Consider the following 25,012-nt stretch of genomic DNA (forward strand, 5'->3'; position numbering starts at 1 on the left):
AAAATGTTAAGTTTACAGCACAAAAGGCTTAACGGCCGATGTATTTGTTGGTGTCTTTATATTAAATTTAGTTGGAGCACAAATTTTGCAACTTACTTTTATTTCAAATGATAAAAATATGGATCATCGGAGCATATAACTAATGTGACACCGATGTATGGAGCCCCGCTTCATGTTTTGGTTATATTAAATTAATTTAACGTCACGACAAACATAATATTTCAAAATTTAAGCAATGTGCAATAATAAGTCTTCTTATTCACACAAAGGCCAATTACCTAAAATTTTGACACATCTTTGATAAGTGATAAATGGAACGAATTTTGTATTTGCACTAACATTGTGGTTACCAACAAGATGGATTGCAATTTTTGAAAAATGGGCGTATATAGGCTCGGTACTTCTCCACAATTCGGAAGGTGTAACTCTGTCAATAATTAAATTATTGAAAAAACATTTGATTGAGATGAACTGCTTTAAATAATATTGACAACTCCCGAAAACGACTTAATCGTTTCAATAAACCTTCCTTTTGCAGTGAACCTAAATTTAATTTTTCTTTGTGCATACTATTATTACTATGCCATATAGCAAATAAAAAAAGCTATAAGAACCCAATTTATTAAAACAAAAAAATATGATCGTGATTATGAACAACATCGCCACACATTTTTTTCATGGTTAAATAATTTCTGGAGTTAAACCTTCCAAATCTTGGTAAACAATTGAATCGAGAAAAGGCGGACAAGTTCATAAAAATTTGATCTTCACATCGTTTTTCCAATACTCTGCATTTAAATAAAGGTATCTTAACCAAGCTCAAGAAAAGTTGATTTAATAATTCGGAGTTTGTTTTCCTAAAGTTCTTCATGCAGATAAGGCACCTTGCATTCTAAATTCAAAGATATTTTCCAAAGGAAAAAATGCCTGCAGTACTGGGTATTGAAATATCGAATAATTACTTATATATATAGTATATATTTATATATACTTATATATTATATTACTTATATATATAGTATATACCAGACATTATTCCATTTAAGTGAGATATTAGTATTTGGATAAAACTGAAACGAGTATACTAGTAGGTAGTTTGAAGTATCTTCAAGTTTCTATTTTAAAATCTTTTAAACTTTTCGGTTTTTTTAAAGCATTTTTGAAAATTTAGACCTAATGATGAATGGTTAAAAATTTGGGGTCAAACTTTTAACGGTGTACCTATTAAGTTTTTGTTATAAATATTTCCCACGACTTGTTGGTTTGCCTACCTAACGATACATAATAAAATATTTTGGGATTATTCTCGATTTTCCCTTTCGATCTCGTACCAACTCTCATATAAGAGCATATGACCATCCATCACTTTGAACGCTTACAGAAAGCACAACAATGCTCAGTTGTTATCATGTCAATAATATCTAAAAATACGAGTCTCTGTTTATGCCACAAAATAATGCATTTCGGACAGTGTGCGTTGGTTAACCAGTTAGCCAACAAGACAAACGAAAGACTTCAATTTAGTTTGGCGAAGACGAAGAAACGAACTCGAAGTGAGCAACGCGCCGTCGGAAAGAAAAAATTGGTAAATTGCAGACAAAGAATTGAAATGAGTTGTCAACTATCGAATTCGAAAAATTGAATGGAGCTGTACGAAACTGATGAAATTTCGAAGTAAAGTAAATTGAATTGCATTGACAAAACAAATTGAAATTATTCAGTTAAAATTCAATAAAGTATATTTGTTGTGTTGGCTTTAATTGACGGAGGCAATAATACATTGTGAAAATGAATGTTGTGTAGCGAGCGACTCATAAAGTCATAAGGAATTACATAAGGAGGTGAGCGGAAGAAATATATGTACTTTTATGAACATGCATATGTATCCATATATGCAGCTACATGCATGTAGATTGCCCCCCCCTGCCCCGATTTCAATGGCCATGTGTATGCTTACGCTGAAACTCAAAGCAAAAGTTCAGGCACAAATTAATAGGCCACGTCTATACTTATTCATATATATGTATGTGTTTGTATTATATTTAGCTTAATAATATAGTATTCAAATAAATGAGTTTAAATTGTTGTGCAACCTTTTTGCTAAATGTCATTTCATCAGTTTCTATAGGGTTTCTGAAATAGGCCTTGCGTTGTTTGTTGGGCACAATAATAAAGCAAATGCAAACATTTTTAGTGCGTCAGAATGTGTGAATAATTTGAGTGTGGTCTAATAAATGGCACAAAAAGTTATGTATGTAGGTGCGATAATGGTTTGAGAGTTAATGGATTTTTGTAGACTACGAAATCGTAAAAAATTGCCCATGGCCAATTTCTTAAAAATATTGGGTCATACTTAAAAAAAAGTTGGCTTGCGATATACTAAACAACATGAGTATTCCATGTTTGAGCGTTTAGTATAAAATTATTTTTAATTTGTGTCTTTAAGTAATAAACCAACTATAGTTTCAGTTTATACATATGTATGTATTTATTTAGCGAGACAGGCACATATTGCTTTATACATTTTTTTGTTATTTATTTATTTAATATTGAAGGTATTTCGATGCAATGCTACTGTGCTCCTGTTGCTGTTCTTCATTCAACTCAATTCGAATGTCCTTGTTCACTCGCAGTTAATTCGCTATTTACCCTTCAAAAAACGCGAGTACTCCATAAATAATGTAAGGAATACTCCTTTGGGAGTATAGGAGTATTCCAAAACTAATCTGTATTCATACAAAAAATGTGCTCCAATTAACATTGCGATGTCCTAGGAGAGGAGTAGGTCATCCCACTCTCGCTTTGTTTGTGAGTATTCCATAGAGTACATACGTGAGAGTACTTTCCAAAGTACTTTCACTGTAGTACTCCATGGAGCACCCACAGAGGATCATATGCCAAAGTATTAAAGAGGAATTGTGTCGGAAACAATTATCGGAGTGAATTTAATTTAAAATAAAGGTAAATGGAGAGGGGCAATACAACTTTTATATTTTTTACTACGAATATTTTTATGTTATTAGCATTTGCGTTATGTTATTTAGCATTTGCGTGAATAAAGAAACTAATATTTCTCTATACTATAGTATGTATACATAAAACCAGTGCGCGGTTGCATTTTATCAGAGTTGCCATAATAAAATTGTATTATCAGTTATTTGTATGGAATATTTTACTTTTGGCAACTCTGTTCGATCGTCGTCGTGTCGTGAACACGGTCTTTAAAAAACGAGCAATGATCAGCTGATGGTGGTCCGCAAATGAATTGCAAAGGAGTATTGTTAGAGTACTCCAACATGAAGAAAATGGAACACGTAATCCAACAATTTTTGCAGGGTAATCTTTATTTAAGCTATCAAACTAACATATAGTAAACAATTTTGGAAGTGCTGCTAATATTTATACTACTTATAACAGTGATAAAAAAACGGAGGTAGTTCAAATTAATGTGACGTTAGCCACTTGGCTCTTGCGGCGACATTGACTATTGCATAAACTTCTCGTAACCATAAGTGTTGAAAATTATTGCGATTTTTTCTGATTTTGATGGATTTCATATTATCGCATAGACTAAACTTTTTTTATTGTTATTTTAAATGAAAAGGAGAAAAATTAGCTGCGTGCTTGTGAAATGTGTAAACGCAAAATACCAGTCTAGAAAACAAGTGTTTTGTCATTTTTGTCACTTGAAATATGACGCAATTTTGCCTCCTTCGCGAAATGTTCAGGTCGTTATGTTGCGGTAGTTGCGTGGAAATTGGAAACAACCAATATTTTATAATTTTGATACAAATCTATTATACGCGATCTTTATGATAGTTAAAAATTAATTTTGAGTTTCCTGATATCTCACACCTCATGAAATTATTTCGAAATCACTTTGTTGATTGATGAAACTTTATGTTTCAAAATATATCCCTTTAAAAAGATGTCATAGATAAGCTAATAACATTATGCGATTTCGACTTGACTATTAAAAATAAAATAATATGTTGAACGTAAAGGCCGTTGGTATATAACTTACATTACAACTTTTTGGCAAAAATAATCTCGTAAAATTCCACAAAATAATGTCATAAAATTCATTAACACGATTTTCAAAAATTTAACGCCTTTGGAAAATAAATTTCAACACAAAAACGTAAAACTGTGTAAAAAAGTTGCAAAAAGTCCCCCTAAAATTTAAAGTAGAACTACCTTCTTTTTTATATGTTGTTTATAACATCGTTAGTTAAGTCCGCCAAGGCCGTAACCACCAAATTTAAATTTAACAAGAGAAGAAAAAAAGAAGCTGTTGTGACTTCACTATATTACTTTATTGTTGATTATTTTAATGGTTTACAATTTAGGAGCATATTAATATTGTAAAGAATTTTAGTGGTATTCCTCTTATTTTACACCTTCTACTAACGTTGGTATCGCTAAACTGTTGAATAAATAACTCTAATATTCAATAATGGCGGCCACCGTGGTGTGATGGTAGCGTGCTCCGCCTATCACACAGTATGCCCTGGGTTCGCACCCCGGGCAAAGCAACATCAAAATTTTAGAAATAAGGTTTTTCAATTAAAAGAAAATTTTTCTAAGCGGGGTCGCCCCTTTTTTTATTTTTTTATTTTAATATTCAATAATGCAAAATGGCCTTTATTAAAGTACTGCACAATAACACCGATACTCTACAACCAATAGCTTGCTTAAATCAAACTGATTCCTGCTTACTCAGCTTTAAATCCTTTTATACCCTGTGAAGTCTCGTTCGCATACTTCTAGGCGTTTCTATTTCTAGAATTTACTACTTGTTTACCAGCTATAAATTTCTCAGCTATAACTACAGATGCACAATTATAGTTTCTCGCATAGCCATATGTGCGTGTATATGTCAGTGAAACTTCCACCGATGATTGCCTACTTCTCAGTATCTCAGATATATGCATGTGTTTGTGCGTTTCTCTCCGCTGCTTGTATGGACATATATATAGTCATAATGATTGATTTGTTGATGTGCATACAAGTCACTGCTTAGTATCGGCTTAGAGGTGATAGTATCCCTTAGTGTTGCTAATATTCGCCACACTGCCCTCCACCTAAACACAAATTTCTCGATCTAAACGCTGCCAGCCTTTCCAAATGAACCACTTTCATTTTGGTTCGTGGTTTGCCAATGGTTTGTTTGCGGTACACTACATCGTTGATCCGTTTTACAACTTTGTATGGGCCTTCCCAATTACACGCAATTTCGGGGATAAAGAACTTTTTTTTTTTTGTGGGTTGTATAACAGCACCAAATCTCCTTCCTGAAAACCTTCCAAATTAATGCTTTATCGTATCTGGCTTTCATCCTGTCACTCATAATCTTTGCTCGTTGCCTTACAAGATCGTGTATCTCTCTCAGCTCTTCTTCCAAGACACCAGTGGATTTATTGACATTTCTCTCCGCATCGGCGTCTATCCCAAACTTTAAATCAGCTGGCAGTCGAAGTTCATTGCCAAAAATTACCTTTGCGGGAGTTTGGCCCGTTGTTTCATGCACTGCCGACCGGTAAGCCATCAAGAATAATGATATGTGTGTATCCCACACCTTATGGTACTTGTCTATTACTTTCCTTAAATGCTCCGCCAAGGTTCTATTGAAACGTTCCACCATACCATCCGACTGAGGATGCAATGCAGTTATCCATATTTTTCGAATGCCCAATGATTTACACATTCCCTGGAACACTACTGATTGGAAGTTCCTGCCTTGGCCAGAATATAACCCTATTGGTACACCACACTTTGCAACCCAATTGTTTATGAACACTTCTGCTACTGTTTCCGCTTCTTGATTTGGGATTGGGTATACCTCTGGCCATTTGCTGAAATAATCCATAACCACCAGTACATATTTGTTTCTGCAGTTGCTAGTAGGAAATGGACATGCGACATCCATAGCGATCCCTTCAAATGGTGCACATGAGTTGTATTGCTTCATCTGCCCATGACTTCGGGGTTTGGGCGCTTTCGCTCTGCTGCAAACCTCGCAGTTCGCAATCCACTCAGTGACCGACTGACGGCAACCAACCCAATAGAATCTCTGTTTAATCTTCTCGAGCGTCTTTGTGATTCCAAGATGACCTCCGCTTGGAACATTATGCAGCTCGCTGAGCATTATGCAGCTTGCATTAACCATCCTCACTCCCCCATACTCGATGCAAGCAACCGGACATCAATTCTAAACTGTTCCACTGTGCTCAATATTACTTCGCAATGTGACCCTTTACAGATCAGTATCTTCTAGCTGGCACTTCCTTAGTTGTTCCTTGTCCCAGTCATCCGCACATGTTATAGTCATTAGCCGGACATCTATAATGTCTTTTTTAGCCTCGGCCTTTGAACAGTGCTTGCATTCCAAACTACATGGTTTTCGTGACATTGCATCAGGTTCATTCCATTTCAAGACACCCGGTCCGCGCAGGACATGATTTTTGATTTCGATGAAATTTTAATATGTTGTTCTTTGGTCAAAATAATGAAACACGTGTGTTTTTTGTTGCCTAAAAAAATTTTTTTTTGGATTTATCGGCAATTGAGTTCCATAAAATGCAATCGGTATTTTATTCACCTATTCTTTTAGTAATTTTTAGTAATATTTTATATTTTAGTTACGCCGGCTTCCAGTTATTGTTTTTATCCACAATGCCAGTTGTTTTAATTTGGCGTACACAACAATAGGTAGCAGAGTAGCAAATCTAGTTGCAATTGCTATTAGTTTGAACATACCTCATCTGTGCCAAACGATAGTACCATTTTATTTTAGTTTTTATAGCGATACTTTTGTTGCTTTTTCATGTTTGCGACCCCGAGCCAAGTGAATATTTTGGCAGCAAAAATGAGTGTTCGTGACACTTTGCGTCGCTATATAATACAAAAAAACGTAAGAAAATCACCTACAGTCACCGATAGCCACTGAGAGTCACCGAAGTGAATGAATGATCTTATTATATGATACGAATTTGGTTTCACTTGGGTGAAAGTGACTCTTCGCGTCGCGTTGCGTTATACATAATAACGCCGTTAATATCGCATATAAGGTCCTGTCAAGTGTATTGTGCGAAAGACCGTGAATCGCTGATTGGACCTTATCAGTGCGGCTTCAGACCTTATAAATCTACCATCGCCCAGATCTTCACAATGCGCCAATTCTTGGAAAAAACCTGCGAAAAAAGAATCGACAAACATCACTTCTCCGGGCGAGTGAAGTTTATTGTGTTCTTTCCCAACCTCAAAAGAATTGGGATCCTGCAATCTGTGCCAACTAATATCGCATATACTTACTTACTTACTTAATTGGCGCAATAACCTCCGAAGAGATCTAAGGCCGAGCTTCTCTTCAAATTTGCGTCGTGCTCCTCTTGATTTTCCCTACAAATTGGCCGGACGGGACCTACATGTTTTATGCCGACTCCGAACGGCATCTGCAAGGCAGATGAGTTTTCACAGAGATCTTTTCATGGCAGAAATACACCCGGAGCACTTGCCAAATACTGCCGGGGGCGACCCCGCTTAGAAAAATTTTCTTCTAATTGAAAAACCTTATTTCTAAAATTTTGATGTTGTTTGGCCCGGGGTGTGAACCCAGGCCATACGGTGTGGTAGGCGGAGCACGCTACCATCACACCATGGTGGCCGCATATAAGGCCTTCTTAATACCGCATATAAAATCCTGTCAATTGTATTGTGCGGATTATTGACGCCCACCACGAATCGGCAGATTGGACTATAACAGTGCTGCTACCGACCTGGTAAATCTACCGGTGGCCAGATTTTCACTATGTATTAAATCTTGGAAAAATTCTGCGAAAAATAATTAAATTGGAGCCGTCTCGACAGAAAATAACTTCGTATATGCCGATATGTCTGAATTTGATTTCACCGCAAAGCTTATATGGCTGTGCTAAATGACGTTGAGCAACACCATCAAATCATGAAGAAGGGAAGGACCTCTCTGCCGGCAGACCTTAACAGCTCTGAAACAATATTTTATAAGAGCGTGCAATTACTGGCGCATGCTGACGACATTGATATCATCAACCTGACACCCCGCCGTAATTTCTGCTTCCTACAAACTGGAAAATAAGCGAAAAAGATGGGTTTGATGGTGGAACTATCCATGTCACTGTTGACAGTCATAATTTCGAAATAGAAAAATAATTCGTTTATTTGGGAATCAACATTAACACAAACGACAACATCACCTTTGAAATCCAGCGAAGAATTACTCTTGCCAATGAATGCTACTTGGGACTAGGTAGGCAATTGGAAAGTAAAGTCATCTCTCCGCAAACGGAAATCATACTCTTAAAGTCACCTACGTACCCGTCCTGCTATATGGTGCTGTAATGTACCTTAACTTTGGTACAAATTACTTTTGTTAAATAAAATAGAACGATTGAGAAGGCACGTGTTTTATTATATTTCGTGTCTAGAACAATCTTTTATAATATGTATATTCAAGTGTGTACAATAAAAGTGGTTGTGCAGTAATATGTATATATAGGAATGTGTATTGTGAATCGATTGTATGTGTGTTCCTGAACCGATGATAGGTTTGTTCCTGACATCCCTCCTTTTCAGCGGTACCTTGCGGGTGTTTTAATTACACGTCCAGAGCGAGTGCGTGGTGGATGATTGAGGCTAGCTGCATCCTGTGGTGTAGCGGGCGTGGAAGGTTCAGCTTCACGAGGCACGTCATCTGGCGAACACTGTTGTGTTGTGGTTTCTGTAGGTGGCTGTGTTGGACTCGAAGAACTTTGGTTTTTTGGTTCAACAGTAGGACGATATGTGGACGAGTTAGGATCAACGTCGAGGGATGAAGTGGGTGGCTTAAGATGCCATGTGTTTCTTCAGTATATGGCGCCATCCTCGGTTTGTACTCTGTACGAGCGGTGTCCTTCTGGTCTCACTATACAAGCTGGAACCCAGTTATTATGGCTTTGTCTAAGCAGTACTTTCTCTTGCGTTGTGTATTCTCTACTCTGTTTTTTATTTCTATCTGCTATTTCTTTCTCACCTTCCCTGAGTTTGTTAGTTTTTTGCTTACGTTTTTTATTATTTTTAGGTTGAGTAGCTTTTCATTGGTAGGTAACAGCGTTCTGGTTCTTCTGTTCATTAACCGTTGAACTGGAGACCCTAGGTTCATGCGTGGAGTATTCCGATGATGTAGTAGCGCTAGCTGTATGTCCGTGTTGTCTTCGAGGCACTTTTTCATCAGGTTTTTTGCCTCTTGTACATAGCGTTCGGCTAGACCATATAAACGTGGAAAATGAGGGCTCGAAATTCTATGTTCAAAGTTCCATTCTTTCTGAAAAGCCCTGAAATCGCTGCAATCAAATTGTTTACCACCATCTGATAATAGTACTTCCGGGATGCCGAAGGTGGCAAACCATGTCTTAAGTTCTTTAATGACGTTGAAGCTGGTGATATTGTTTAGTAGTTTAAAGTCAAAGTATCCTTAGTAGCTATCTGCAATGAGGATGTAATCCTTTCGTCTTATGTGGAATATGTCCGAAGCGACAATACTCCATGGCCGTTTCGGTGCTGCTTGTAAATTTATTTGTTCCATCTGATTATCTTTTTGTATTTTGCTGCATGCACTGCAAGTTTTTATGTACTCGGTTAAATCTTTGGTCATTGTTGGCCAGAATACATTGTCACGGGCGAGTTTTAGCGTCCCTTGTAATCCTTTATGACTAAGATGGCAATGTTTCATTACTAATGGCACCATTGAGTTTGGAACCAATACTCTGTGATCTTTAAAAATTATGTCCTTGTGAACGCTGAGAGCCTCTCTGTAGTACCAATATTTTTCGAGATTTACCGGCACTTTATTGATGGTCTCTGGCCATCCTTTTAATATGGTTGACTTTAAATCGTTAAGTTCTTTACTTTTTGAGGTCTCTGCTTTAAGTTCGTCTTTTCGCGTTTTCGTGAATGGTACAATAGCACATATTTGTAAATTTTCTGTATTTAAATCTTCTAATCTAAGTGTTCGCAGTCTATACTAAGTAAATCTGCTACATACAATTCCGTACCTTTTTTATAAGTGACTTTTGGATTATAAGGCAGGATTTGATACATGATTCTTTGCAATCTCGGTGGTGCATCTGTAATTGGCTCTCTGTAAGAGGCCTATGGTCAGATTCAATCGTTAAATCTTTGCAACCCCAAATGTACATGTGAAATTTTTTACATGCAACTAGAATGGCGTTTGCTTCTTTTTCTAATTGGCTATAGCCCTGTTCAGTTTTTGTGAACGATTTCGCACAGTAAGCGATCGGCTTCTGTTTTTGAATTAGTACTCCGCCACATGCATAACTACTGGCATCTACTGACAGCAAAATTTGCGCTTTAGTGTCATAATACCCTAGTACTGGTGGATTCTTTAACAGATTTTTCAATTTATTGAATGCTTCATTGTGTTGCGTATCCCACACCCACTCAACATCTTTTCGCAATAATTGTCTTAGTGGTTGGGTGATATCTGCCAATAAATTTCGACACGTATGTTACCATACCCAAGGATCTTTGCAACTCTTTCACGTTTTCCGGTTGCTTAATTTTCGTTATAATTTCTATTTTTTCGGGATCAGGTTTTACCCCTTCAGCGGAGACTATATGTCCCAGAAACTTTACTTCTTGTGTATTAAAAACGCATTTTTCTTTATTAAGCTTAAGGCCTGCTTTTCTGAATTTGTCAAGTACCTCTTGAGTGATCCTCTCTAGTTCTAGTTTGCTGGTGGCATGCAAGAGAACATCATCCATAGACACCTCCGCGTTCTTTACGTCCGCTATCAACGAACTCATTACTTGTTGGAAAACTTCCGGAGCCGATGCTAAGCCAAATGGCATTCTTAAGCAAGAGTATCTTTCGAATGGGGTACTGAATGTCAGATATTCTGAAGTACGGGGTGTTACTTGCAGTGCCAAAAGCCTTTTTTACAATCGAGTAACGTGAACGACTTAGAGCCTTGGATGCGGGCTGTAATTTCTTCTAACGTAGTAAGTGGATAATAACGTCTTTTGAGATTTTTATTTATCTCCGATGGATCTAAACAGAGTCTAATTTTATTATTTTTTACTTCTACGACCATGGGTGACACAGCCGGTTTCGGCTTGGTTACGGGTTTAATTATTTTTTGCGCTACCATACTATCAAGCTGTCTAATAGTATGCGGGATTTTTCGCGCAGGGCATATGCTTAGTTTCGGATTTTCTATTAAGTCTAAGTCGTATTTTTATTGCTTAAGGCAACCAATTCCTTCAAACAAGTTTTCATCAACAGTTAAAGTTTCAATACGCTTCACTAATTTCAATTTCTCACATGTTGACTTACCAAGCACTGCTGTAACATCCGCTTTGACAACTAAGTATTTTAATAAGCGTGTCTATGACCACTTCACCCAGTACGGGGATTTTATGGTTTGAAAACGATGTTAATTGCTTTGTTGGCGATGGACTGATGTGAACGTCTATTTTCTTTATTATGTCGTAGTTTAAAACGTTGCACTGGCTACGTGTGTCAAGCTTAAACTTTACCATTACTTTTTTAGCCAGCGTAGCTTTTTCATACCAGTGTTCGACGTCCACATTGTCTAAATCCGCACCTACCGTAGACACTAAAAAACTCTAATCGTTGCTTTCTCGGTCTTGGACCAGTTCGTTGACCGTTTTGCTTTTGCAACATTTGGTAAGGTGGCCCTTTCTTTTGCATTTTTGGCAAACCTTTTTAAAGGCCGGACAGTTACGGCGACCGTGCGTGGTATCACACCTATTGCAGTGAAAGGGTTCATCTTTTTTGTTAGTTTCTTTGATGTCTCTTTAGTTTGCTTTTTGTTCCACGTAACGGCGTCAACTGTGGCCGCTTGCTTCATTGTTGTTAACTGCATCTTAACTTGCTCTGCAGAGTGACATATATCTATTGCTTTTCCAGGGTTAATTTGCTTTCCGCTAGTAGTTTTTCTCTTGTTGTATCATTTGTTATATCTACTACTATTCTGTCGCGAATTAAAGTGTCTTCTAACGTCTCGTAGCCACAATGTTTAATTTTGCTTCTTAGATCTGTAACGAATTCATCAAATGTTTGACACTCCTTTTGTACTCTGGTGTTGAATACATATCTTTCGTACGTTTCGTTGATTTGGGGTGTCAAATATTCTGTAAATCGCCTTTTGATTGTGCTGACGCTTTTTTTTATCACTTTCTGTTAAATTAAAAGTATTGTAAATTACTGCTGCGTCATTTCCTGCCGACGACATGAACACTGCGACTTGCACTTCTGGTTTCTTAGTATCCAGTTCTGTCGCGATCGCGTACCACTCGAATTGCTGAAGCCACAATTTCCACTCGTTTGCCACATTTTGGTAATTGTTGATGACAAAACTTTTTGGTGGTCTAATATTGTGGTCCGGTTTTACGCTATTAGTTGGTGATTCTGGCATTTTTTTTTGCTTTAATTCGGGTTTCGGCACCATGTAATGTACCTTAACTTTGGTACAAATTACTCTTGTTAAATAAAATAGAACGATTGAGAAGGCACGTGTTCTATTATATTTCGTGTCTAGAACAATCTTTAATAATATGTATATTCAAGTGTGTACAATAAAAGTGGTTGTGCAGTAATATGTATGTATATATAGGAATGTGTATTGTGAATCGATTGTATGTGTGTTCCTGAACCGATGATAGGTTTGTTCCTGACAGGTGCAGAGGCATGGACCTCGACAGCATCAGATTAGGCAGCTCTGGGAGTGTTCGAGAGAAAAGTTCTTCGGAAGATTTATGGATTTCTACGCGTTGGCGATGGCGAGTACCAAAGAAGATTTAATGATGAGCTGTACGAGCTTTACGCATACATCAACATAGTTCAGCGAACTAAACCCAGCGGTTTCAAAGAAGGCGTCTTCCCCCGCTCCTGGAAACGTCAAAGACTGGTTATTTTGCTGAAAACTGAAATCGACCAGCCATTTTCATACACTTTGTATGTTGGATTCAATAGGAAATATTATCGAACGTATTATTAGTGAGCGTCTGCAGCAGACCCTGGAAATAGTCAGTTTGGATTTAAAAAATCGAGATCCACGATAGATGCAAAACAAACAGTTGTCAATATAGCCATAACCGGAGGCCAAAATAAAAGGAAACTGTGTGAACTGATAACTTTGGATATTAGAAATGCTTTTAACACGGCGAACTGGATGCACTGTCATTGGTGCTGCGACACTTTGGCACAGCTACTTACCTGCTCAGAATAATTGGTAGCTATTAAAGCGACAGAGTACTCCTTTTTGATACGGATGAGGGACCAAGAAAGCACAACATCAAAGGCGTTGTCCCTCAGGGATCTGTTTTAGGTCCAACGCTATAAAATGCGAAGTATGGCGGTGTGCTACAAATCGACCCTCCCGGAGGCATGGAAATTGTCGGCTATGCAGATGATATTGTCGTAGTAGCAGTTCCCAAGAAACTTGATCTGCTCCAAGCATATGTACTGACGCCGTGGGAAAGAATAAAGGAATGGCTGACGAACATGGGGCTGGTGATGGCTAGCAATAAGACAGAAGTGGTTTTGGTGATCTCAAAGCGGACTGTGGATGAGTTACTCCTACGCATAGGGGATTATCAAATAAATTCACAGCCTTTCTTGAAATATCTTGGAGTAAACATTCACTCAAAACTAGCTTTTAAGGAGCACTTCAGGACGGTGGGAGGGAAAGTTTCAGGAGTTAGTGTAGCCCTAACGCGAATAACGCCCAACATCGGCGGCCCAGCTGAAGCTACCCGTCCGCTCTTATCCAACGTAACCAGCTCGATAATATTATATGCGGCACCAGTATGGCACGGATCTAAAATGGTCCACCAAAAAGATATACTAGCCGCCTACCCTATTACTGATTTTCGAATATGATGGGTTTCCGACGGCGCGTTCCATGTTTTATTGAGGAAAATCCCAATAGATCTACTCTCTGGTGAAATGGCGCGTTCCATGTTTTATTGAGGAAAATCCCAATAGATCTACTCTCTGGTGAAATGGCCGACCTGTATGGCATTGGAATAAGCCGATCATCTGAAGATGCTAAGAAAAGTGCAAGGTTGCGAACAATAGTTATGTGGCAAGAACGGTGGGAAGAATCGAGAAGAGGGCGCTGGACCTTCATACTAGTTCGAAATATAGCGAAATGGTACGAGCGGAAACACGGCGAACTAAATCACCACCTCACACAGATATTGAGTGAGCACGGCGGCTTCAAGGAACATCTACATAAGCGTGGGGTAGAGGAGGATCCTTTCTGTTCACACTGTCCCTCCGAATAGGAAAGCACAGAACATGTAATGTTTCACTGACCTCGTTTTCACGGCGAAAGGCTCTCTGCACACATAATTTTTGTTGAGGAGCCTTCCATTAGGAATTTAGTTCCCCGAATGTGCGTACAAATGGTTTGTTGGACTGCTGTGGGCAGGATGGCTTTTATAGTTATGACGAAATTGATGCATGCTGAAAGGTAGCGCAGAACATCGAAGATGTTTATTTATTTGAAATATTTAATATATAAACAGTGGGCGTGGTTAGATTACAATACCTATATTTAAATGAAAGTTATTCCAAAAAAAAAAAAAAGTGAGGTTGAAGATACAGCCGGATAGGCGGACACTGGATGGTTCTGCAATGCTAACCAACATTTTTTCGGCTTGTCGTATAAATTTTTGGCCATTTTTTACTGCCATAGCCATAAATATTCTTGTATAAAGCCCGAAAATGTAATTGAGAATGGTTTTTGCATACCGAAATAGTTGGGAACTGCTCATACTCGTATATATTTCCAAGAAAAAACTAAAATTTAAAATATATAAAATTAAATAAAAACTACATTATGGCCGTGTCAGGATTCGAACCTGTAATCTTCGGATTCGAAGTCCGACGCCTTATCCATTAGGCCACAATGTCCTTGTTTAATACGGTTTTTATTTAGGTTGTAATAATGTTGACCTGGCCGGTCAATAATGACCTCACATAGACTAAATGTGTCTATAGTATGCTTCTAATAAGGACGAAGAAAAATCGTTTGCCTTCTACATAAGTAGGTACGTATATGTACATAATTATACATCAAACAATAGAGTGAATGCTTTCTCAGGTACCCTGCAGTGCAACACAAAACTACTTAGTTAGAATAGTAATATACTACTAGAATTTTCTGACTGATATCAAATTAGGCCGAAAACACCAAACTAGTAAAAGTTGAGAGTGTCCACAGTTGGCAAAATAATGACAAAGCATTTTATTTCAATTTCGCACCAGGGCTCTAACCCATAGCCCCTCCTATTGAACCGTGTACTTAACCATCGTGCCAGGCGGTATTTAAATTCTTTTCACTTACCATAATTTTTTCTGCCCGAAATATGACACTTGGCATCTTGTAGGACTTCATCAGTGTCCGGCAGTCACCTGTTAATGGTTCCGCCATGGACATCACCATGTATCGGTTAACTACCATGCCAAATACCACCGCAACAACAAGGGCCTTTCCACGATATATTCTGCCACCACCGAGAAGCTTGGCGACTAATACAAACAAGGCTGTGTATTGCCGCCTGTTTTTTTACGCTGATACCTAAGACGCTGAAAATAAGTAAAGTCATCATTCCGACTTCATTTTGTGCCTTTGAATTCTTTTTTTTTAACTCTTTTTTTTTTATTCATGTATTGCAAACATTGAATGAAGAAGGCTACTTGAAGTCAATGAAGGCATTGGCAGTTACTTCAAATCATTTTTCGTGAGGCAGTATTGGGGCATACGAGACACACAATATGACTTAAAATTACGCTTAATTTAGAACCATTTTTAACCAACGAAACTCTTTTTTTACTAAGACTACGGGCCTATATATTTAAATGTCTAACCTGCTATAAAAATAATAATTAATTATCATTTTATGACTACCTGTAGTCACATGTTGAAAAATGTTCCACTAATCTCCAATTGTAGTTTAATCTTTACTGAAGCCTCGAGCCTAACTTCTCTCAAAGAAATTATTTTCTAATGTATTTTTAATCAATTTGAGGCTTGCACACCCTCACTACGGTAGGCATCTTGTTGTTGGTGTGAGGTCTTAGCCGAACTCCATAGCACCGGACTATTAGGCTGAGCCGTTTAAGGCTGGCATCTGCGCCGTGTCGCCTCAAGAAAGCGACGTCCATCTAACTACTAAGGATTGTAAATTATAAGCAGTAGGCGGGAGCGATAGGGAGGGACTGGGTCTGAGAACTGCACAGATCTAGCACAAAATTTAAGAAAAACCTTTTGTACTCGTTCAATCCTGTCAATTGCAAACTTATGGTACGACCTCCAAATAAAGGTAGTATATTCAAGTTTGGTGCGTACAAACGAAGAGTACAGCAATTTCAGGGCATATGGATCTGCCGTTACGCCTTAGAAAACAGAAGAAGCGCACTAGAGATAATGTAATTAATATGACTATTGAACGAGAACGAGGAGTCGAACATAACACCAAGGTACTTGATCTGAAGTAGGAAGTGGAGAATAGCATCTGAGATACTATATGTTGTTGGTAATGTATTCTGGATGTTTGCGAAAATAATATGATAGCACTTGTTAAGATTAGAAAATAAATGTGATCACGGCACCAGAGTGCTAATCTGTTTATGTTTTTTCTTGAAGATGCTGTGCATCTTCAAAGGTTTTAATTGTCGAGTAGACGTTTAAGTCATCAGCATAGGGTAAGAACTTTCACGAGGTGAGACAATTGCCAATATCGTTAATAAACAAAAGTAGAGGACCTAGGGGGGACCCTTGGGGTACGCCAGAGTAAAAAGCAGTAAAAATCTTAGAGGATACACCCTGGATTGATACCATTCAGCATATATTCATTGGGTTGGAACACAACCAATTAACGAACGTGGAGTGAAATTGAAGCGAAGCTAAATTTCGGAGCAACAAATTGTAAGTTCCTTGTCGAATGCTTTGGAGAAATGTTTGCAAATACAGTTCACTTGATGGCTAGATGAGAACGCATCCAAGTCATATTCACTTAACATGGCTAGATTAGTGACTGTAGACCTACCAACAACAAAGCCATGCTGATTTGGCAGAATACAGTGTTTTACTACGAAATACATATTTCGAAGAATTTACAAATAATAGAAACATCATTTTTCTTGTTATTTTTGAAGATTGGGGTAATACTCGCAATTTCCGCAATTTCCGAAGCTAAGAGATCGGTGAAACATTACCATTAGGGGGATAACAATAGCAGCACAATCTTTGAGGAGGACAACGCTAAATCAGTCTCGATCAGTCTGAGTAGAGTTTTTCAGTCCTTTACTAGCGTTAATAATGTCACTTGAGGTACGTCGTAGATGGCCAAAATACAAAGTTGCCTGATGGCTAGAATGACTACTATTGTTTGGAAAACTATTTCATTAATTGTGAAGTTGGATTGAAAAAATTCTGCAACCAAGTTTGCAATTGCTATGAGAGAGTTAGCCAGTTTATCATCCAGACATACAGTTGCAGGCACCGCAACAGGTTAGATTTAAAAAGATTTAATCGTAGTTCCCACCCCAAGCACATAGTTTCTATAAAGAAATTTGTTGAGGCAGCTAAATTTCTTTGAGGGCTGCTTGTACAGGGTCAGATGTCTTAGCTCCTGAGATTTCAGGAACTTTTTGTGTCACTTGTTACGCTGGTTCTTAAGTCGTTTTAGGCGATGAGTATACTACGGAATTTTGTTTCGGTTTCTTTCGGTTGAGTGGAATATTCACCAAACAGATTTCGAATACATGGGTGTTAAATGCAGAGTAACAATCAGTACCTGGGCGACCGAGCTTTGATCAGCAATTTTCGAGTATGGCGCATAACATACTTTGATTTACATGTTATCATTAATCAAAGTCTACTTTTTTTATATGTACATATATTATATATTTTTACTTACAAATATTTGATTTCCTTAAAAATAGATTTCAAAAGCATATCAAACACTAACCGCAAAATGAACTGGAATGAAAAATTTGAAATTGGTAATTCCAGCTTATAATATAAAGGATTGTTATGACAATTAGTGAAATCGAGAACTAAGTTATTTAGGTCGAGTATCTTCATGCGCCGAATTATTAATTGTAAACATTTTTTTAGTTATACGAAAGTCTCACAATTTTATTACAATCCAAAAACTTGTAAATTTCACGAATGATAACTATCAGTTAGTTTAATTAAATGTCAACTTACTTCCCTAAGCGCCATCTGTTGGTAAATAGTGAAAAGGTTAGATGTCATTTTCAAATTGAACATATGCCTCTAGTGTTCCACGATAGCAAATTATCATGGTGAGATATCTTTTTGCTATGGTGAGAAATCTTTCTAATAGTAATCTGTGGGAAATTGCAATTATTCATTTCATATTTGCCAAAAATATGCATTTAAATGTATTTTGCTAGAATTTGCCACGGTGCCTTGATATTGCATTTCAATTTTATTAGCGTTTGTGAAATTAAGAAAATTAAGTCGAATCATGTGTAAGATATTTTTACGAAGAGTTTTAACTTTAATGTTCTCCTTTAAAGCTTTAATAGAATATGATTAAGTAGAGTACTATTTCGTCTGACTACCCCAACCCTAAATAGCAACCCTACTCAAAACTTTTCGTTTGATACCGATAGCGGCATATCTCATGCAATTTTTTTAATTTCGAATAGGTGACAACCCTAAATGGCAACCCTACTCAAAAATGTCCCTATTGTAATGCGGAGTGAAATACCTTTCGTTTGATACCGATATCGGCACATCTCATGTAATTTTCTTTAATTTCGAATAGGTGACAACCCTAAATGCCAACCCTACTAAAAAATGTCGCTATTGTAATGTGGGGTGAAATACCTTTCGTTTGATACCCATATCGGTATATCTCATGCAATTTTTGTTTAATTTCGAATAGGTGGCAACCCTACACAAAAATGTCCCTATTGTAATGCGGAGTGGAATACCTTTCGTTTGATACCAATATCGGCATATCTCATGTAATTTTTTTTTTAATTTCGAATAGGTGACAACCCCAAATGGCAACCCTATTCAAAAATGTCCCTATTGTAATGCGGAGTGAAATACCTTTCGTTTGATACCCTTATCGCCATATCTCATGCAATTTTTTTTATTTCGAATAGGTGGCAACCCTAAATGGCAACTCTACACAAAAATGTCCCTATTGTAATGCGGAGTGGAATACCTTTACTTTGATACCGATATCGGCATATCTCATGTTTTTTTTTATTTCGAATAGGTGACAACACTAAATGGCAACCCTACCCAAAAATGTCCCTATCGCCATATCTCATTCAATTTTTTTATTTCGAATAGGTGGCAACCCCAAATGGCAACCCTACTCAAAAATGTTCCTATTTTAATGCGGAGTGAAATACCTTTCGTTCGATACCCATATCGGCATATATCATGACATTTTTTTTTAATTTTGATTAGGTGGCAACCTTGTGAAACATTCTGAGTGGCAACACCTAGGTAAAAAGTCTTAGAAGTTGATACATTATCTCTGTGCCAAATTTTATTTAAATCGGTTGAGCCGTTCCCGAGATCGTTCGGCTATACAAACATACATATATACAAATATACAAGAATTGCTCGTTTGAAGTTATAAGATAAGATTAAGATCCATATTGGAGATAATAGAATACCAACAAGTATCAAGGAAACATGCGTTCAATTTTTGGAATGAAACTTGAAAGCAGGCATGCTTAACCAACGAACCGATATCATTTCGTTACGATAATCAACGTTAATAAACGAAACAAGGTCATTTCGTCAAATTAACGTTGATTATCGTAACTAAATGATATCGGTTCGTTGGTTAAGCATGCCTGCTTAAAAGAGAGTTTACTATCAGATTGATAGGCAATGAACTCAATATTTTCACTATTTGCACCAGCATTGGCTATTGATAACTCAGCGGGATTTTTGATAGAATTTTGATGAGTGTTTAGGCCCAATGCCTAACTTTTCCTGTATGACGGCGTCCCTCCCTAACGTTTTAATCACATTTCCAGCTACCCACACTATCACGCCCGCATTAGTGTGTATGCAAGCACATGCATATGTTTCATACACATGCGTGTGTGTATGCGCAGGTTGTCAGCACCCATGCACATATATGTTGGGTGATTGTGTGCGTGAGTTTCCCCTCCCTAAACACCGGAGGACTTTTTTGCGGCTTAGCGGTTGTCACCAGCGGGACAACCGGCCTCTTCTGAGATCGACCGCCAACCAGCACACATCTCAAGATCACCACCGACAGTTGTTATACAGGTAAAATCACCTATTCACTTTTGCACTGTACATTTCTTGCCTTTTATAATTAAATCACATTATAACGAGGAAAATCCTCTTGTGTTTCTTTATTTCATTTTGAGAAACCCATCAACCCCCGAGATCGACCCATGTGCGCCACTCCCAATGCCGGCTTTCGACGCACTCAGGCCGAAAATTGGTCCTTACTCACCGAAAATGGAACTAAAAGCCTAAAATTACAGTCCACAACACAGCAAATTTGCCTACGATAAAAATTTTGCCACAACAATTATTTTCCCCTGCAGCCAAAAACAGAACCACCAAAGAAGTTCGCGAGCATATATATTATACACGATATTAGCAGCCACCGGAGCCACAGCACATTGAACAGCCCATTGCAACAATTTATTTCTCCAGCACAAAATAATAAGAAGTAAGTGTTATATTTATGCCACTTTTTTTTTTGAGTGTTGATTATTGAAAAGTAAAGAAATCACCTGAATTGTGCGCGAATAAAGTGAAATCAAACAAAGTGTAAATAGTGAAGTATTATTTTTGTGAGCACCAGTTGTTTCCTTCTTTTACTTGTTTTCCAAATGTAAATCACTTCTTGTGTTTTAATTTATTTCGTTCCTGGTGATTATCCGGTTTATCCCCCTGCCAGCGATAAGGTTTTCCAGACACAACACAAGGCAGAGGGTAACATAACCTCACTTTCAAGCAACCTCACTATATCAGTTTTGTTGTTGTTTTTTTTTTTGTAGGTCACAAGTAAAAAATTAATACATTTTAATTAATTCAGCGCTCATTTCACTTCGAAATATTTTTAAACTTTTTTTGCGCTTATTTTCGAATATCGCACGCACTTTTTCACTTTTTCAAAAATACACCCATTATTTGTGGAAGTGGCGAGTGGTCGGTCCCCTTTTTGTTGTCGCTACTGAGACAATAAGTCCAAAATAAACGCTTTGTTATTGTTGCTACGGTGACAAAAAGTCTAGACAATAAACCTTGTTTTTGTTGTCGCTGCTCTGACAAAAAAATCTATAAAATATAAAAATAAATAATAAAACTTCGAAATTCAATAGTTTTCATTTACGGCTGGGCAGGTACTTTAACTCAGAAGAGTTCTATTTTTCTAATCGGCAATTATTTCATTAATAAATTCAAATAAAACAATGGAAACCTACATCCGTTTAGCAGAATCAATTGCAGAGTTTGATAAAGATTACAGCCCTATTCCGGAAAGCGACCATAGCAAACACACCCTTGCGATACAGCAGGAAGAATTGCGGTCCTTGTGGAAGAAGGTAAAGTCTGCGTTTGATTCACTACTGGGATCTGATGAGGTGTCAGGGGATGACGTCGTGAGGATAAGAAAAAAACAAAAAGGAGCATACGCAATCTACATGCGATGCTTAGCGTCTATTTCTGCTGAGGCAGAAAAATACAAGAAAGAGGACAAGAACGTCAACCCTGAGCAAGAAACTCATGGGCACAAAATTCGTATCCCTGCTTGCGACACGGAAGTTTTTAAAGGGGATTATTTGTCTTGCCCAACATTTCGTGACCTATTCGCCATTTAAATCAATAATTCTAGCTTGAAAGGTGTGGAAAAGTTATTCCATCTTAATAACAAAACGCAAGGCGAAGCAAAAGACATCGTTAAACAAGTAAGGACGGGACTGTCTTCGGCTGTGCCGAAGAGTTTATATCTTTCATGAATGGGGCTGAACAATAATATTCTCCCGTTCGTAATCTCCAAATAATCGGATGTATAAGATAAAAAATATATAGTGAACGGATGTACATACCTAAACGATTTTTAAGATATATATAAAATAAAAAATAGGTAGGTACTTTGTGTGAGGATGCAAATTTTCAGGTTTTTTGTGGTCTGCATGTAAAAAATATGACTATCAAAAATATGAATCACGTATTTCCACAATGTATGACGTAAACGTAACTATTTGATAAAATTTGTTGAAACTTGAAGCTTCTAGCCGTAAAAAAGGGGCAAAAATTAAAGTTTATATGGGGTATATAATGTATATACCACCGATCTCTATGATTTTTTCAGACAACAATATACGCTATATACGTAAGCAATTGGTGAAATTTTAATCTTCTAGCTGTTAAAATGGGACAGAAATTGCGCAAAGTTTCTTATCTGAACAATCGGTTATATGAGATATATACTATATATATCACCGATCTCTATGATTTTTTCAGGCAGCAATATATCGTTAGCTTAATGTGAAAATGTGCTAAGTCACTTTTTTTTGAAAAAAGATATTTTAATGCAGTTTTAAAACTGAATTCAAAATACATGGATCACAAAAAAAAATATTTAAATTTTTCATTTTTACGTGCTGTGGGCAATGGTGTGTAAATGTGCTAAGTCGTCAGCTTTTAAAAAAATATGCGAAGTCAACCTGTCAATAATATCAATTTGAATTACTAGTTATTTCTTTGCGCCCGCATTTTATTTATTTATTTAATTCATTCAGTCTAAAAGTACATGCCCTATTTTGTTGTATTAATGATAAAGACACTCCCCGAAGGCTTTGGGGAGTGTTATCGATGTTGATGGCCCTTTGCCGAATATAGATCCGGTACGTTCCGGTAACAAAGCACTATTAAAGTACTACTATAGGTTCATTCATAGCATAATTCGTTTGATGAGTTATTTCGATAAATAAACTATTATGCCGAAGATCACGCAGTGGAATATATGGAATGAATAAAGTAGATAAATCAGAGCAATTCGTGCTAAAGTTTATTACATTATAGGCAAGCATGAGTGAGATAAAAGTTCTTCTGTCATGCAAAGCCTGAGGACCAAGCAATTTGTGACTGCTGGTATATGATGGGAGGCCGTCTGGCCAGGAAGCATACGTAAAGCGGGTTTGTAAAAATGTTTGGAACTTTACATTTTTGTAGTAGTTAGATTTATAGAAAGGATTCCGTATTATTGAGCAATATTCAATAATACTTCTGACCAAGGATATATAAAGTGCCTTCAACGTCATAGGGTCCTTAAAGTTACTGGTATTTCGTCTACTGAACCCAAACATTGGAACAAAGTTTGAAACAACGAAATCAATGTGACTAGAAAAAGAGAGTTTGGCGTCAAAAATTACAACCAAGTCTTTACTCTCGTGACAAAGATTAGGAGATTTAGCATTTAGTTTGTAGATAAAGTATGTGGCAGTTGTCTTTATGGAATAAGACACAGCGCAGCATTTGTTTGAATTTAAAAATAAGTTATTGTCTGTGCACCATCCGGCAAAATAGTTCAGATCAGAACCGTTAGAAATAAAATAAATAAATAAATAAATGTAAGGAGCGATAACCTCCGAAGAGATGTTAGGCCGAGCTTCTCTTCCAATTTACGTTGTGCTCTTTATTTTAATTTTTCCTACAAATTGGCGGGACGGGACCTACTTGTTTTATGCTGACTCCGTACGGCATCTTCGAGGCAGATGACTTTTCACTGAGAGCGTTTCATGGCAGAAATACACTCGGAGTGCTAGCCAAACACTGCCGAGGGGGACCCTGCTTAGAAAAACATTATTCTAATTGAAAAACCTTATTTCTAAAATTTTGATGTTGCTTTGCCCGGGGTGTGAACCCAGGGCATTCGGTGTGGTAGGCGGAGCACGCTACCATCACACCACGGTGGCTGCCAATAGTTAGAAATTGTTTGACAAATAAATACTATTTTTTGTGAAATATATAGTTTTAGTGTTATATTTCAATCATTAAAGGGGAGGAGTGATGGGGAAACATATTGAATAAAAAGTGCTAAGTCAGGAGAAAAAATTTGTTTTCAGTGAGGAAATTGTGCTAAGTCATAAAACAGCTGCTGGGTTAGCATACGTGATCTTTATTTATCTTTTTCTAAGCTTCTACACTCAAAAGTATTGCAACTAAGGTACCCTCATTCACAGTTTTGAAAAAAAAGGTTATTTCAAAAATTATTCAGTTTTTTTCGTCTCCTGTAAAATTCGTAAAAAGCGACTTAGCACATTTTCACACTAACCTAACGATATGCTATATACGTTTGGTTAAATTTGAAGCTTCTAGCTTATGGTGCTGAAATTGCAAAAGAAAAAAAAAAAATATATATATACTATATATACCACGGATCTCTATGATTTTTTCTCACAACAATATATACTATATACGTAAGCAATTGTTGAAATTTAAAGCTTATAGCTGTTAAAATGGGGTAGAAATTGCGAAAATTTTCTTAGCTGAACAATCGGTTGTATGAGATATATACTATATATATCACCGATCTCTATGATTTTTTCAGACAACAATATATGCTATACACGTAAGCATTTGGTGAAATTTGAACATATTTAAACGATTTTTAAGATAAATATAAAATAAACAAGTAAGGAAGGCTAAGTTCGGGTGTAACCGAACACTACATACTCAGCTGAGAGCTATGGAGACAAAATAAGGGAAAATCGCCATTTAGGAAAATGAACTTAGGGTAACCCTGGAATGTGTTTGTATGACATGTTATCAAATGGAAGGTAGGTATTTCGCGATATCGCCATAAAGGTGGACCAGGGGCGACTCTAGAATTTGTTTGTACGATATGGGTATCAAATGAAAGGTGTTAATGGGTATTTTAAAAGGGCGTG

General features: G+C 37.1%; 1 protein-coding gene across 3 annotated transcripts in view; it reads left to right on the forward strand.

Moving 5' to 3' along the window:
- Positions 1–1,453: 1,453 nt before the first annotated feature.
- The window catches only part of kkv (hyaluronan synthase-like protein kkv), an 885,043-nt gene continuing 861,484 nt past the window's right edge, over positions 1,454–25,012 (forward strand). The window contains exon 1 of one of the 3 annotated variants that reach the window (XM_067759857.1): positions 1,454–1,841. The gene's annotated coding sequence lies outside the window, so the exon portion shown is untranslated. Of the gene's footprint in view, positions 1,842–3,242; positions 3,337–25,012 lie in introns of those variants that run through there. The other 2 variants (XM_067759855.1, XM_067759856.1) reach the window with 2 other exon arrangements.

The sequence above is a fragment of the Eurosta solidaginis genome, chromosome 1 (assembly GCF_040869045.1).
Source record: "Eurosta solidaginis isolate ZX-2024a chromosome 1, ASM4086904v1, whole genome shotgun sequence".
Taxonomy (NCBI): Eukaryota; Metazoa; Arthropoda; class Insecta; order Diptera; family Tephritidae; genus Eurosta; species Eurosta solidaginis.